The sequence below is a fragment of the Notamacropus eugenii genome, chromosome 1, assembly GCF_028372415.1.
Source record: "Notamacropus eugenii isolate mMacEug1 chromosome 1, mMacEug1.pri_v2, whole genome shotgun sequence".
NCBI classification, from domain to species: Eukaryota; Metazoa; Chordata; class Mammalia; order Diprotodontia; family Macropodidae; genus Notamacropus; species Notamacropus eugenii.
Genome location: NC_092872.1, coordinates 610,758,746 through 610,776,584, shown reverse-complemented (window position 1 = coordinate 610,776,584; position 17,839 = coordinate 610,758,746). Strand labels below are relative to the sequence as shown.

General features: G+C 35.1%; 1 protein-coding gene across 2 annotated transcripts in view; it reads left to right on the top strand.

The window, feature by feature from the left end:
* LOC140520706 (XK-related protein 6-like) overlaps positions 1-15,903 on the top strand; it is a 94,455-nt gene extending 78,552 nt beyond the window's left edge. For both annotated transcript variants that reach the window (XR_011972613.1, XR_011972614.1), the window contains 2 exons: positions 13,100-13,212; positions 15,733-15,903. The gene's annotated coding sequence lies outside the window, so the exon portion shown is untranslated. The remainder of the gene's footprint in view (positions 1-13,099; positions 13,213-15,732) is intronic.
* Positions 15,904-17,839: the final 1,936 nt, after the last annotated feature.

The window sequence follows — 17,839 nt, the reverse complement described above, 5'->3', positions numbered from 1 at the left end:
TTGACCTTGTCCCTCCCCAAAAGTATTTACTTCTAATTACTCCCTCCTCCCATTTGCCCTCCCTTCCATTCTCCCCTCCACCCTGCTTATCTCCTTCTCCCTTACTTTCCTGTATTGTAAGATAGATTTTCATACCAAATTGAGTATGCCTGTTATTCCTTCCTTGAGCCAAATGTGATGAGAGTAAGCTTCACTTTTTCCCTCTCACCTCTCCCCCTTTCCCCTCCATTGGAAAAGTTTTTTCTTGCCTCTTCTATGATAGATAATTTGCCCCATTCCATTTCTTTCTTTCTCCTCCTGATATATCCCTCTCTCACTCTTTACTTTTATTTTTTTAGATATGGTCTCTTCCTGTTCGACTCACCCTTTGCTCCCTGTCTCTCGGTCTGTGTGTGTGTGTGTGTGTGTGTGTGTGTGTGTGTGTGTGTGTGTATGTGTGTGTGTATGTATAATCTCTCCAACTACCCAGATACTGAGAAAAGTTTCAAGAGTTATAAATATTATCTTTCCATGTAGAAATGTAAACAGTTCAACTTTAGTAAGTCCCTTGTGATTTCTCTTTCCTGTTTACCTTTTCATGCTTCTCTTAATTCTTGTGTTGGAAAGTCAGATTTTCTTTTCAGCTCTGGTCTTTTCATTGAATGACCTCTATTTCATTGAATGACCATTTTTTCCCTTGAAGTATTATACTCAGTTTTGCTGGTTAGGTGATTCTTGGTTTTAATCTTAGTTCCTTTGACTTAAAGGAATATCATATTCCAAGCCCTTCTGTCCCTTAATGTAGAAGCTGCTAGATCTTGTGTTATCCTGATTGTATTTCCACAGTACTCAAATTGTTTCTTTCTAGCTGCTTACAATATTTTCTCCTTGACCTGGTAACTCTGGAATTTGGCTACAATATTCCTAGGAGTTTCTCTTTTTGGATCTCTTTTAGGAGGTGATTGGTGGATTCTTTCAATATATATTTTGCCCTCTGGTTCTAGAATATCAGGGTAGTTTTCCTTGATAATTTCATGAAAGATGATGTATAGGCTTTTTTAATTTATCATAGCTTTCTGGTAGTCCCATAATTTTTAAATTGTCTCTCCTGGATCTATTTTCCAGGTCAGTTGTTTTTCCAGTGAGGTATTTCACATTATTTTCCATTTTTTTCATTCTTTTGGTTTTGTTTCATAATTTCTTGGTTTCTCATAAAGTCATTAGCTTCCATCTGCTCCATTCTAATTTTTAAAGAACTGTTTTCTTCAGTGAGCTTTTGAACCTCCTTTTCCATTTGGCTAATTCTGCTTTTTAAAGCATTCTTCTCCTCATTGCCTTTTTGGACCTCTTTTGCCAATTGAGTTAGTCTAATTTTAAAGATGTTGTTTTCTTTAGCATTTTTTGGGGGGGGGGTCTCCTTTAACAAGCTATTGACTCACTTTTCATGATTTCCTTGCCTCTCTCTCATTTTTCTTCCCAATTTTTCCTCTACCTTTCTTACTTGATTTTCAAAATCCTTTTTGAGCTCTTCCATGGCCTGAGCCCATTGAATACTTATTTTGGATGTTTGGGATACAGAAGCCTTGACTTTTATGTCTTTCCCTGATGGTAAGCTTTGTTATTCCTCACCTGAAAGGATGGGAGAAGGTATCTGTTTACCAAGAAAGTAACCTTCTATAATCTTATTTTTGTTTCCCTTTTTTGGGCATTTTCCCAACCAGTTATTGACTTTTTGATGTTTTGTCAAGAATATGGTATACTCTGGGGATTTGTAAAATCTCAGTTCCTCCAAGGTGGCACAGTCAAGCCTGCACACTCGTCTGGGAGCAGCCAGAAACTTTTGTGCCCAAAGTCTCTGAGTAGTGTTTCCTCTCCACAGCCTCCAGTTCCACCAAACCAGCACTGGGGGCTGAGATTCAGATAATATGCTCAATTCCCCCAAGGACTTTAGTCAGGAGCAGGGTTGCCATTCAGTGTGAGATAAAGATCAGCTGCTCAGTTCCCCCAGGGGTTTCACAATCTAACAATAGATGTGGTCTGCTGTGGGAGCTGGTGCTGCCTGATCTGGCCTTTGCAGCCGCCACCTGAGGTCGGGGCTATGGGAAGACCCTTCTTCCTTCTAAGTCAGCTGAAAAAATCCTCTCACTGACCTTTGGTGCCTGTGGGTTGAGGGATCTGCAAACCTCTGCTACTGCAGCTGGGGATTCCTCCTCAGAAGCCTGCTTGGGTGGTCCTCCAGGTGCTGTGCCCCATGACCAAGGCTGGACTGGGCTCTGCTCCGTGTCAGGTGGTACAGACTTTTCCCATCATCCTTTCAGGTCATCCTGGGCTGGAAATCTCTTCCACTCTGTTGTTCTCTGGCTTCTGCTGCTCTAGAATTTGTTGAGAGTCTTTCTTTACAGATATTTTGTGGGCTGTGGGAAAAGAGCTAGTGTATGTGGGTCTTTCTACTCTGCCATCTTGGCTCCGCCCCCCATACTATAATTTTCTAAAAATTATTTGACCTTTTTTTTTTTATTATGGTTGGATATTTATTTTGAACTTTTGGTATGAGTTTCAAAAACTGTGGAGATATATAGAGATCTATTTTTTATTTAATAGTTAACGTATGCAACACATACTCTACTTCATAAATCACCCAGTGTTAGAGGTTTATAAGATTTATGAGATGGTAAGAATGAGAACTGAGGAGTAGATAATTGGATTTGATGAAAGAATGGTCATTAGTCATGAGTATGGGACTGGTTTGGTGGAGTGTGGCACCATGGAGTAAGAGGATGTATAATAAGTCAGTAAACGAATCTTAAGTGTAAGAATAACAGGAAACCACTTACTCAAAGTATCTAGGTTGTGTAATAGATAGAGCAGTGGGCCTAGAGTCAGGAACATCTTCATTCTAATTTGGCTTTAGATACTTAGTAGCCTTGTGACCTGAGTAAGTTATTAAAGTTTCCAAAGTTTCTATAAAATGGGCATAAAAATACCCCTACCTGTGTTATAGCACAGAATATAAATGTAGTATTGTAATCACTTCATTTTATAATTATCATGCCACTTTTACTGTAATACTGTAAAATTTTTCTCCCTTTAGTAGAATGTAAATTGAAAGCATCTTTTTTATCGTTTTACTTACCAAGGCTTTTAACATAGTTCATTGTACATAGTAGGTGATTTTTCTATTATTTTGAATCAAATTATATTTTCTTTCAATTAACACAAATTTACCCTCTAGACTCACCTTGAGCAAAGAAAAGTAAAAGATTACTGCATAACAAATATGCATAATCAAGCAAAGCCTTGAACTGGCCATGTTAAAAAAAAAGTTTCAGTTTATGTCTTGAGTCCATCCTTTCCCCCTGTCTGGAGGTGAGTATCATGCTTTGAGTATCTTTGCTCTTCTGGAATTTTACTTTTTTATTGCATTACAGAGTTTTCTCCTTTTTCAAGGCTTGCTTTTTGGAGGGGGGTGTCTAATCCTTGGGAGAGGCTGCAGAGAGTCCTTCTAGTGTATGAATTAAAGAGCTGGAGTGAGCTTTCAGGATGAATAGGTTTCTGGGGCATGATAGAGAAAGATCTCCAGTGCATTAGTGTGCCTGTTTTCTAGCAGACCCTCCAACAGTCATCATATTGTTTTTTTCCCCTTCAATTTTGTTATCTTTTCCAAAATGATGGGTGGAAGATTGAACTTCAGAGTTCCTTTAATTTGCATTTCCCTAATTATCAAGTTCAGTCAGTATTGATTAAATGACTCTGTGGATGTCCCTAAATAAAAGAATTGGATAAAACCTATTAACGTCATTTGGCAGCCACAGCAGAAATACATTTGAATGTTCATGTATTTTGGTATTATGGCAAAGACAGATTATACATGTATTCTTTAAGAGACATTTAACTCTTCTCTTTGGATAGTTTGAGCAATCTCCTAAGAGTCTTCTGGGCTACCAGTATGAAACTGGGATGAAATCAAAATCAGTTTTAGAGACTAGTGTTGTGAATATAGTATCTGACCAGTGAAATCTTCACCATCATGAATATATTGTATTCTGGCTTATGTTTCTCATCTGGACACAGCAGAATTAGAGTACAATGAATGTTTTCAGTTATTGGATTTCTAAATCACTTTTATGAGGAAAGAAAAATATCTAATAGCTAAACATTTTTATTGCCAAACTATATAAAGTGACCTAATGTAGCAGTGTGGGGTGGTGGCAAAAACTTTATTTGGTTATAATGAAGAAAATAAACTCTGTTCATGTTCTTTTCCACTGATTTGTCATCTGAGACAAATGTGTGTAATGTACACAAGTTCGCAGAACATTTTTCATTTGGAAATCTATCAGTAACCTCTCATTTGGAGGCTAATACTATGTTTTTTTAATCAGTGTGATTAATAATTTATTAACAGTAAAATTTAGCAAAAAGTCAGTTTTAAAATTTTATAAATGTGCTTATTAGTTTTTTTTGAACATTCTGGAATCCCTTTATAATACCAATATTAAGGGATAAAGGATGCCATTAAGAGTTTTTGTGTTGTCTTAAGAGGTGCACTATACATTTTTGTGAATGAACATTTATTGCAGACCTCCTTTTTTTTTTTTTTTTTTTAACAATTAAGGACTGCCTTTAGATGACATAGTCATTAGTAAAAATGGCAGGAATTTCAACTATAAGAGAAGCTATTTTTGAGCACACATGGGACTTTGAGATGCCCTTTAAATTATCTGATGGGAACATAAACTACTGCAGAGGTTACCTATTTCGTTTAAGAATTGGAGCAGCTCTCCCTTTATCCAAATCCTAACCACAGGACTGTTTATACTTAATGAGATGCTCTCCTGTTCTCTTAGTTGTTTTGCCACTGATCATTCAGCAAGAATTTGAGTATCTTTCTTTCACAGCTTTTGTCTTAATTTGGCTTTTCTTTTTTATTGCTTCATTGCTTGTGTCTGAATTTCTTTTAGAGAAGGGAGTGAGAGAGGGGAAAGAAGGAAGGGTGGCACCTGTTATCTCTCGCCGTTTTTTTGCTGCTTCCTTTCCACCTCTATTAATCTCAAATGACCTCGTAGTATTTCAACCATCTCAGATTTTACAGTTGTCTGGTTACTTATCTAATTACAATGCTTTTTGAACTCTGAACTTTATTAGAACTAAACTTTTGGTCTTGGGCAGCTAGGTGGCCCAGTAGATACAGTGCTGGGCCTAGGGTCAGGAAAATTCATCTCTTCATGAGTTCAAATGTGACCTCAGACACTTACTAGCTGTGGCCCTCAGCAGAGTTACTTAACCCTGTTTGTCTCAGTTCCTCATCTATAAAATGAGCCGGAGAAGGAAATGGAAAACCAGAGTAGTATCTTTGCCAAGAAAAGACCAAATGGGGTCACAAAGAATTGTACACAGTAGAAATGACTGAACAACAACAACAATGCTTGTTTGTTTTCATTGACTTTGATACTGGCCAGTTTTGTTCCACTCTTGAAAGGTGACTAATGACTTGTCAGTATTTGCTTGATGAGTCCTAGTTACATGAGGTCTTAATGTGTTTGCATTGTCTTTGTCTTTGGGACTGTCTTTGAGAAATACTACAGTATTGTGCATGTTAGTTAAGAATCTCATGTATGCAGTGATAAAGATGGAAGACAGACTTTGATATTTTCTAGATGGAAGGAGAAATGGTGACAGAAGGGCTTTTGTACAGATTATAGAACAATAGATATATACAAAGTGGATTTTTATTGCTATAATGAAAATAGAACAATTTTATTTGCCAAACGTAGGGATTACATTCTTTTACAACCTGCTCTAAATGACTCAAGCAGAAAATTGAATACTTTTATTCCCGTAAATACCAATTTCTTCAAGAGTTTTTAGCCTACCTAAAATATAAATAGAGAGCAATTGTGTTTTTTTGGCAAGTTATCATGTACTAGACAAAGTCATGGTAAGTTTTCTTTTACTCTGGAGTCTAGAATTATCATTAGTTTGAATGGGTACTGTACTTTACTCTCTCAAATTTGGCTTGCATAAAACTTGAATAAAATTTATAATTGGTATTATTTTTCAATGAAAAAATGTGCGTGAGTGTTAAAATGAATTACCTGAAATAAAAGGAAACTGAAGATAAAGTTACCAAGCATCTATGATTTAATTTGCAAAGCTAGTATTTGCATATCAAATCAGGTCACCTAACTCCTCAGATGTTAGAGATAAGGAGTGATTTACTGAGCTGACTTTTATAACAGAGGAATCAAAAATATTATAGAAACCTGTTTTGAACATAATCCAATTGGAGATGACTGGTACACTTCCCCTAGGTTTTCTTAACCCAGCAGTCCTGTAGGTGATGCCTTTTATAACTAGATGTGTTTATCCTTCATTGCCGAAGAAGACCATGCCATCAGAGAAATGATGACATGACTTGCACTTGACTTTGCTTTGAGGGAGGGCAGTGCAGGTCACCAGCCTCACTTCTCCTCCAGAGCCATCTGAATCCAGTGACCAAATATTCATCAACATGACTGGAGATGACCCAGGATGAGGCAATTGGGGTTAAGTGACTTGCCCAAGGTCACACAGCTATTGAGTGTCAAGTGTCTGAGGTGAGATTTGAACTCAGGTCCTCCTGACTCCTGCACTGGTGCTGTATCTGCTGCACCACCCAGCTGCCCTTTTATAACTAGAAAGCCTACTGGGAAAGAGGAACTTGTGGTTTGGAGTTAGCAGTCATATCCTCCCCATTTTCCAACTGCCAACCTTGGAATGTTCCATTACTCCATCTCTGGCTCAAGAAGAAAAAAGGAGCTTATCCACTTAGACTAGAAAGAGGAACTTAACCTTTGGCTGACCCACTTTTTCCCAGCTGCCAGAAAGGGGAACTTAGCCTCTGGTCAGGCCCCTCCCACCCCTTTTCCAGATGCTAGAAAGAGGAACTTAGCCTTAAAAAAAACCTTTATAATCCTATGATTATTTTATTCCAAGTATCTGCTACTAAATGATAGAGTCTTATCAATCTGTTCATTCACTAAGTAATCTAGACTTAAGAGACTATATTAGTCTGGTGTAGTTGTTAGGGCTAGCTTTTCCTGAAGAAGGAAGTTTAATCCTATAATCAAACTAAAAACAAAATGATACTGATTTCTTGTCGTGTGTGTGTGTGTGTGTGTGTGAGAGAGAGAGAGAGAGAGAGAGAGAGATGAGTAGTAGGGGGAGATATTGATTGGTACTGGATAAGAAGGTTGGCTTCAATATCAGACGACTGGGGTTCAAGTTCCACCTTAGATACATACTGACTGTGTGATCCATAGGTAAGTCACTTAACCAATCATTAGTTTAGACAATCCTTTGGGTTATTAATCTTTTTTGTTTTGTTTTCTGAACCCTGGTAAAAGCCTATGGACTCCTCAGAAAAATATTTTTACAGTCATAAAATGAAATACCAGTTATTATTAAAATGAAATAAAATGAAAGCCAGTTAAATTGAAGTACTTTGAAAAAAGTTCACAGACCCCAGGTTCAGAACCTCTGCTCCAAGAATATGAGTTGAAACTTACAGGAAAGGTATAGACCTTCATTGCTGCAATGGGGAGGGAGTTACTCCAGGGAAGTTTCTTACAGTAATGAAATAACTAGTACAGATCCCCTCCCCTCTGCTTTTCTTCTCCTCTATAGATATCTCTCTCTCTCATCTCTTTCTCTCTCCCCCATCTCCCTCTCTCTTTTCCTCGCTCCCCTTTTTCTCTCTCCTCTTTTCTCTCTCTCATCTCTCTCTAAATATTTGTGTGTATGTGTCTATCAGTCATCTCTTTCAAAGAGAATTCCACCCAGTCTTCAAAGGATGCACCTTTGTTTGAATGAACATGGCAGCTTGTCAGACTTGTAGAGTAAATCTAAGAGTCTTGGAGGGCTGGGAACAACAGTGCAATGCAAAGGAGAGCAGGCTGGATGAGGCTTCAGCAGCTGCAGTTTGGGTCTGCCCCTTGTTCTGTATGTCCTTGGGCAAGTCCCTTCACCTCTCAGTCTGTGTCCTCATCTGCAGATTGAAAAGAGGCTATAATGTAGTTGATTTCTCAGCTCCCTTCATGGTTTTAAGTAGTCTGTGTTTCTAAGAAAACTGATGAGTGCTAACGTGGAAGGCCCTAAAAGGGGAAAGCATATTTTTGGTGTATTCTTTATAGGGTCTTCTGACACAGCTCTATACATTTTGTTAATTTGGGTGGATTTCCCAAGTAAGACAGTCAATGGATTCAGTTTAGTTTTAGAACAGAAAATGTTTATAAAGGCTTACTTAAAAAAAATAGCAAGAATTTTTCTGTGTTGCATTTTATAGCACTGACACAAGGATGTCTGCATGTAAATGCAATTGGAAGCTTTTCTGGAAATTCTTTTGAAGCAAATTTTCAAGAATATTCATTTGGAATATTTTAGTTTAGTTATATATGTGGCATATGCCACTTTCTTTTTACAACTTAAATGGTTCATTAAAATCAGCTTATATTTTTACTCAGAATATAAATGAACACATTTCCTCTATTGATACATACTGAATTTATTCATTTGTCTTCTCATTTTGAGTTTGTTTTTTCATATGAAAATAGATTTTTCTCTCCCTCCACGTTATTCCTGCTCAGCTGGCCAAATTGGTTAATAGTAGCAGAAGGGCAGTCCTGTAAAGTACCAAGTATTTTAAATATTATCTATATTGTTTAGAGTGGTGTGAAAATAACTATTTCATGAAACCCTGTGGGACAATCAAAAGGGTTTAAGGGGCTGCTTGCTGAAAAAAGTTGTTATAGTAGACAAGTACATATAATCCATCTATTTGTTTTTAGATATTTGTCAGTCATATGCTCTGTGTATTCATTTAAGTATGATGCCTTATTGAGCATGCTTATTGACTCAATCAGACCAATCAGAAACCAACTTTTTAGTCTTATTATGGAGTTCAAACAATTATTTTATTTTTGTATCTTGAAATCAAGCTCTTTCAGTATGTGTCCATTTACTTTGGTTGGCTTTTATTTTGCTTCATTTTTTTGTACCAGTGTGCAAAGGTAGATAATTGGATAATATTCAGAAGTTTGAATGTCATGATAAATGAAAAAGAAAAGCAATATACAGACATGTTTTACCTCCTATTTTTCTAAAGGAGTCAGTTTTTCTGAACAACATCCTTAAGGTAAATTATTAATTTCTTTCCCTTTTTTTCTTAAAAGAATCCTTTTTTATAATAGTTTTAGTCACAATGTAAAACAAAAAGTCATTGCAATAGTGGTAGGTTTGAAATTGTACAGCATTTTTTTTCTTTTCTTTGAGATAACTCCTATTACCAATTCAATTTAGCACTTCAAATGCAGCAACTTGTATTAGATGCACAGGTGGGGAACCTTTGAACTCGAGGTCGAACAGGGTGCTGCACAAATGATACATGGCAGTGGCTAACTCCAATTTGGTTTCTCCATGTGTGCTTTATTATCAAATTAAAATAATTCCATGGTTTGGCAAAGTTTTATAAACTACTTGCTTCTTAGGTTTTTGAGGGACCTAGTGTTTTTTGGAGATACATTTTTAAACCAAAAAAGACTGTATAGATGAAAGCTACTTTTCTTATTAAGATGTTGATAAAGGCATAAGCATTCTCTTAGAACATAGGAAAGAAACTTTTGGAATACCAAAGAGTCTGTTACTTGAGAAGACAAGATCAAACAGCTTTTCATTTGAGTTTGTTTTAAGAACTTTATTGCCCCTGCTTTAAACTGCTTGTGTTTAGTAGTAGTTTACACAAATGTAATCTTCTACAGATGGTTTACTTAAAATAACTTACAACTTCTATTACTGGATTATATTTAAGCAGTAATAATATTGTTGGACATTTTTTATGTCTTTTACATTCTCTCTGTTTTCTGTCATCATTGTCTGCCTCTTAACTATCATAAATTCCTATCATTACAGTCTTTCCCTTTACAGAACAAATGAATAATTATTTAGTTTAACCAGTTTTGTTGCATTCCGGAATGCTTGAAACATGGCCTTCTTACTTGAAACCCAAAACCTTTCTGCCTATGTGAAGCCCTAGGATTTCAGGATTTCTGACTATATCTGCCCTCTAGACTTAGATGCTAATTTCTTGGCTCTGATTCTTAATCCAAGTAGAACCTTGTTATCTTTTTGACTTTTCATGTCAAGCAAATTTCTAATGATGGCCTTTATCACTTACTTGTTCTTTTGTCTTCCAGTGTCCAACAGGACATGATTTTGCTTAAATGCCTGCAGAGACTCTCAGTATATGAAATAGTAAAGAAACAAAATAGAGAGGAAGTTTTGTATAGCAGATAGCTAGTCTCGAAGTCAAGAAGTCCTGGATTCACTAGGTCCTTCTGACACATAAAGGCTCACTGGGAAAGTCACTTAATCTCTCAAGGCTTAGGACAATTCTCCAAACATGGGGGCAAGGGGAAATCTGTTAGCCCTCTGGGACCTCAAGTGTGGCCTTTTGAATTTAAACTTCACAGAACAAATCCCCTTAATAAAAACATTTGTTCTGTAAAACTTGGACTCAGTCGAAAGGCAGCATCCCATGTGGCCTCATGTCCACAGGTTCCCCACCTGTGTGTCTAAGACAAGTTGCAATATTTGAGGTGCTAAATTGTATTGGTAATGGGGGTTGTCCCAAAGAAAAGGAAAATGCTGTACAATTTCAAAACTACCACTGTTGCAATGACTTAACATGTTTTAGGCTAGATTGTGACTAAAGCTATTATATAAAATGGATTTTCTTAAGAAAAAAAGAAGAAATTAATAATTTATCTTAAGGATGTTGTTGAGAAAAATGGACTCCTTTAGAAAAATAGGAGGTAGAACATGTCTGTATATTCCTTTTCCTTTTTATTTTATCATGACATACAAACTTAATTTTAAATACCTCAAAACATCATTTTGAATTTCTTCACATGGTCTCTTGTAAAATCTGTAGTGATTTCAACTCATTTTAAAGGGAGTATTTTTGACTGGCTACTATATGCTGGTCATTGTTACAGGAACTGATGGGAGATACTTATCCCAACCCTCCTCAAAAGGCTAACATATCTGAAACAATTGCTGAGCTATACAAAAATTATAGAATTGCATCCCAGTGCAACTTAGGCTACGTGTCCCAATGCAGCTTATTTAGGCTAGTTTCCTACCCCATCCATATAAGTCCGTTACTGATCCTGAACTTGAAACCTTTGGGTAGGATCTTCAGGAGTTTGTTGACTCTAGTCGTACATGTCATTTGGGAATTCTGGATCGCCATCATGCCACGATGTGAGTTGTCTCACAGAGTCTTTAGTGGTGGAATGTGTAATATTCCTATAGCACTAAACTTCAACAAAACAAATTTACTTTTTTGTAAGGTCTTGTAGAACTAAATGTGAAATACAGAGCAGTTGAATTGAAACAGACCTCGTTTTTGTCAGTCATTTTAGGAAACTTTTCCAACATATCCTACTTTGGGCCAAGGTGTAAAGTATTAAGGTGTTTGGCCAGAATTTTGTTTTCTAGCAGATTTATTTGTATTCTCCTCTACTTGCTTGTTTGGTATTGTTCCTTTTAATGTAAATAAAAGTTCCATTTAAAAAAACTGATCCCTAGAAGTTGAATAATGTACTTAAAACTAAAATAATTTCTAAAAGGGAATTGGATGCCATAGTCTTTGTTAAAAATAGGTGGAAGCAGGATAATTATAATTTAAATTTGGAATAGAATGACTTTTAGGAAGTAATAGTACTGTCTAAAGGAAGCAGAGTTCTTTTTTGGATTAATTTAGTATTAGGTAAACAAATCAGATAATTAGTTTCCCGGATTTGGGGTTTCTGAGTGACTTTGTTGGGGAATTTCTTGGGGAATTGGGAGGATCCTTAGGGAGCCCTGGAAGAATCTTACCCATCAGTGTCTGCAAAACTAGAGATAAATAAAGTTACCAAACTGAAGTGAAAAGAAATGTCTTAGCTGAAGGAGACTGCCTTCTGATAGCCATGCTTCCCCTCCTCTCTATTATACATATTTGATTTATATAGTTCTTGATGCTTTATTAAAGTACACACCCAGTCAGCATCATTCTTGATCGTTCTTGGTATTTCATTGGACCATTGAATTGTTATGCTGCCACAAAAGGAAAGCTGATGACTGGATTTTCCAGAATGGATACTCTGCATTTGCCCACTTGGCTTGTTCAGCCAGACTTTTTACTCAATCAGAAAGCCTCTTTCAGGAAAAAAGAACAACTTTTGTGCCATTTCAGTTACACAATATGCATCTAACATGGCGTATCTTTCTTTGTTCTACAGATCTTAAATGTTTTAATTTTGAAATTCTAGCTTCATTATTCCTCAGTCTATTTCCTCCCCACCTCCCATATCACCTTGTCATCATAACATAGAATTTTATAAGGAAATTTTATAAGGAAAAAAATTTTATAGGAAAAAAAGGTTCACTAAGAAGGTAAAGGAAGCCGGTGCTCTTTACTTACTAAAGAATCTTAGAGCTGGAAGGTGGAAATGTTAGAGATTCATATTAATCCACATTTTGCTTGTGTCCTTAGGAGAAATTTACCAGAGCTTTGACTTTGTGGTCCTTGCAAAAAAGCTCCTTTGCGGGGAATACCCAAACCTTCACTTCAGAAACTTCTTGTTCATCTTGTTGTGTTGTTAGGTTCAACCTTAGTTTAAAATTAGCAGCAGTAAATTAGGTGTTTGTTTTGGAGAAACAAGTGTTTTTTATCGTTTGGTTTATTCTTGACTTAGTTTCTGTGTAAAGCAGGTACCACTGCAAGGTGTGTACTCATTTTCTTAAAAGTAATCTTTGCTTGTTGTAGGGAGTTGGTTAACAGCAAAAAAGAAAATTAACATGTGAAATACATCTTTTGATTTTTAAAACAAGTAAGTTTTCATTGTACACAAATGATAAGGGGAAGAAAAATACTGGCAAAAACCTGTAATACTAGATATCATTGAATGCTGTGTGTGGTGATGTGTACATATTCATTCTTCTGTGAATAAATTAGTTCTGATAGTTTTATATTTCTTAGTGTCATGCTAGATTATCATTTCACAATCATTTGTTCATTCATATGTATTTTTATTTTTAGCTTTAAGAGAAAGACATGAGGCCTAAGACTGAAATGAGGTTGTTTTGAGGTCATCTGATTTCTGACTAGAAGGTGTGAGATCTCATCGTCCTGAAACTACTTCAAACAGAATGGTAATGGAACAATAAGAGAGGCCTTCATGTTTTTCCATGTCTTTGTCCTCCTACCCCAGCTCCTTCTTGTTTAAGATGTTTCGTTTTTATAATTTGTGAAAAGAACATGTTCAATTACATATAATTTGACATAGAAAATAAAAGATAGTACTTCAAATAATTTTACTTTCTGTCTAAATTAATTTTCTATATTCATGAGTTTATGGATAGTTGTTTTAACTTAAAAACTTATACAAACACTTAAGAGTAAAACATTTGTGGTAAAACCTCACTAATAAGAAATTTACAGTTTGAATAATGTCTTCCGCTTCTGCAAATGTATTTACAGATAATAAGGAGAAGCAGTAATTTTTTTTTAACATAAAACTCAAGAAATAGATTTCTTCAGTGTGTTACTTTTTCTTTCTTAAAGAATTTGGATGTTTATACTTATTTCTAGTTATTTTTTTTTAATTTATCTCATTTTACTCAGTTATAATTTAGAATAATATGGGGTAGAACCTTAGGTAAGATGATCTAGTCCAACATTATTTTACAGATGGAAAATAAAAAAGTGGACAAAATGAGGTCTAGAAAAATGTGAGTCTCTTGATTTCTAAGATAGCCTTCTCTCTAATGTATCTTTAATAGTATATGCTGTAATTTAAATATAGCCAAACAACCTATGAAAAATACTGTAGAATCATACTAGAAAATACGTTATTATTAGAGAAATTTAGATAATCTGTGAGTTATTGGACTGTCTCTTCTGAACTATCTTTATAGGCTGAAAATTTTAAATAGCGAAGTTGCATAACATGTTAGACTTGTTCCTCACAAATAGAAATGTTCTAAAGGGATTTCACTGTTTCATAATTCATATTTTACACTGTCATCTCAAATTAGTGAGGTTTTATGACATTCTTTTTGTTCTTCATACTTTAAAAGAAAAAAGGTGGTAATATTGCTAAAAGCAAAATTAGTTGCTAAAGTATATTGTAGATAGCTTATTAATTTATTTTCATCCTAGATTAAGCATTCATGTTATTGAAGCAGGAATAAATTACCTGGTAATTTGATGAGGATATGAAGAAACTAAGTTGCCATACCACTCTGGATAATAAATTAAAAAAATTCACAGATAAATAATATTTACGACAAATTTGAAGAAACCAAATTATTTTGTAATACTAAAATTCATATGTATCACATAATCCTCAGTTAATAGACTTATCAAATGGTGCTTTCCAGACTTGTACACAGGTATTTTTAAAATGGTATTTATGATAGACTTTGAAATAACTTCACATTATAAAATCTTTCAGGTTTTATTTTACAGTATGTGTCAAACAGTGCGGTTATGGCACCATGTATATTCTCATTACTATCTTAATAGCTTCAAACATTGAGTTCTGAGTTGAATCTTGTTCATCATATTTGTGGCTTTCAGTAATGCCCATGAAAATTGATCACGTGTATTAAAAGAATTAACCCCTGTGCTTTCAGATTGAGTTTTTTACCTAAATTGAATAGCACATACATAAGACTGAAAGTTTTTGGATCTTTTCGTATTTCTGATCTAAATTTATATCCTGACTAAAATTGCCCACAATTCTCCTGACTAAAATCAGTATGAATAAGTTCATTGAACAATATTTCGTTCAAGTTCAACTGTGCCACAGAAAATGTTAACTTCAACAATTTTCGTATAAACTAATTGAATAGACAGATGTCAGTGTCATCTATATAAGCCCAAATTGAAGAATTTTTATTATCCTTAAGTTGTATCTGTCTTGAGATTTATTTTAATAAGAAATATCCACCTTATATCATTGTTAAAAACTGTGATTTGAATCACTCTTTACTTTGAGCCACACAAAAGCTGTTGCTTTAACTAAAGCTCACATGGAAACTGCCTTGAAAATAGTGGTGTTTTGGATGCTATGTGTTCCACAAAGAATCTTATTTTTCTTTTTATCTCAAAAAAGTTATAATTCAAGAAGAATTTTTCTGTTTGACCACATGATTTTTAAAAAAATACAGTCTGTTTGTAGAGGCATAAATTGTACACAATAGTCAAAAATTGTTTTCTAAGTGTAATATTCTAAACACTAAAAATTAGTTGCTGTGGTATGGCTAATGATGTGATTGTCAACTAAATTCTTAGAATAAAATAATAAATTGGGCAAAAATTACTATCACAAATAATTTTTATGACCCAGTATTGAATAAATTATTAAAAGGGTCATGCTTGTATGAATAGAATTTTATGTTTATTTTATTTTCATGTAATGAACAGTGAGTATCCTTCCAGAAACAATCACATTTGAATACAGAGCTTTGTGGTGAGGACAAAAAGTATTTAGTTTTAGCAAAGTTTTCATGTTCAAGGTAATGCAGATATTTACTTCATAGGACTTTTAAGATTTTACCTTGGGAATGAATGTTGCTATAAAAATTATGATGTTAAATATTACTCTTTTCTAAGTAAGTCTTTTTACTTTTGACATTGTTTAATTTTTTTTCCTTTTTGTTTTTTAGGTTTGCAAATTTTTTTGGTGATGGCATGTTCAGAATCTTGGATCCTTATGTTGAATGTATTGGAAAATGTTAATGATATTTAGTAATCCTGAAAATAATTTTGTATATATTTTATTTGTTTATATATAGGTAAACCAGTAGCTTTAATAAAATCTAACAAAGGAAAAGATACTACAGTTTTGTAAGTTCGTGATGTTGCTAAATCATCTCATAGATTGACATGCATGTAGAAATGCATATTATGTTTTCTAGAGACTTACCAATCCAGTCTTTGTGGTTCCTTCCTCTACTTTTTCCCAGCCTCTGTTTGTAATTTTTATTTTTCCTGTTATTCAGCTTCGTTTTTTCTCCACATATTGTAGGTCACCTGAGTCAAAGATAATTGGTGAGAAAAAAACCCAGAAAATAAAGAAATCTGAAAAATGACAATTAAAAGGTAGCAACAATACAATTGCAGCTGGAAAGCTGCCTCAGAATGGAATTTGCTTTAGCATATTGAGACTACCCAAACTACATCCAAAAACACTTACGACTAAATTGCATCCATTTCTGAAATTCTTGATCATGCAGAAGAACAGAGTGAACAAGGGGAAAAATTGAATTTTCAATTTCACTTCCTCTCCTTAGATCATCTTCTGGTGGATTGGTTAATGAGAAGTGAGATGACCAAGAGGAGAGTAACATTGAGAGTAAAAAGAATTAAAAATTGAAGGCAATCTCCAGATATTAGATTATGACACTGAATAAAGGATTGACTGAATTTCATGCTCTTGAAGGGACTGTCAAAAAATCCTAGAGGAGGCCACTAAACTGGGCATCTAAACTGGACATCCATGAGCCATTTTTTAAGTAGACCTTGGAAATGTGGAGCAAGGCAATCCTGAAATTACATGATAAGGGTTAATAAAGTGCAGTGATATTCAGGCAATCCTGTAAGTGGTGGACATGCCAGTTATTAAGCATGTTTATCTGCCTTGGGAGTTCTTTTGGTTATAAAGGCATGTTAGAAAGCAGGATAATTTATTCTTCATAGGAACTGTGAATACCTTTGTTCTTGTTTCCTTCAACAGAAAGGATTTTTTAAAAAGAAAAACATCCAGAACAAATCTAGTCAGTCAACAGACATTTTTATTATGTGCCAACTTTGTGCCCTATACTTTGCTAGGCTATAAAATTTCAACAACAAAAAATGAAAGAGCTTATACTCGAATGGGCGGCAACAAATCATGTATAAGTGTGTATAGAATAAATATAAATAAATACAATGTAATTAAGTACATGGTAGTTTTGTTGGGAGGGCACTAACCCTTATGGGGTAGTCTGGAAAGGTTTTATCTACAAAGTGGTATTTAAGCTATGTTTTAAAGGAAGACAGATTCCATGAACGGGAGGAAGAAGGATCTTCCAAGTATGGAATGGCCAACGAAAAGGCAAAGAGATGATAGAATGTACCTTGTATATAGCAGAGAGAAGGCCAGTTTGGCTGGATTGTAACTTGAGGGAGGGGCAATAATGTACTGGGAGGCTGGAAGGATAAGCTGATGATAGTTGTGAAGGCTTTAAATGCCAAACTGATGAGTTTCTATTTTATCCCAGGTGCAATAAGAAGGGACTAGTTTATTGGATATAGGAGGGATGTGAAAGAAAATGCAAGGAGTTAGCATAGTATAAATTTTAAAAACATGCCTAAATGTTCACTTTGAATCTCAGTTTGATGCTTTAAAAGATTTGGGCCTGGATCTGAGGTCTTCTATCTGGGGATTATCCAGTATAGAAATGCCTTTCAGCAGTCTAGCTAAGCACTGTATTTGTAACCTGCTATGGAGAATTGCCTGGGGCAGTGAGAGGTTACAGGACTTGCCCTAGTCACCAAGCCAGTATGTGACAGAGATGAGACTGGAGCCAAGGCTTCCCTGACTTGGAAGCCAACTCTTATCTGCTTTGTCATGTGTCTGCTTCTAGTTTGTGTGTAGCAAATAATACGTATCTTAAAAAAAAAAAAATCTTCCTGGTGAATTTTAGAAACCAAATCACACTTCTCATTTTCTCAGAGGAAATGGTTTTGCAGTATTGTAGTGGAATTACTAGTCTTACTCTTGTCAGTAAT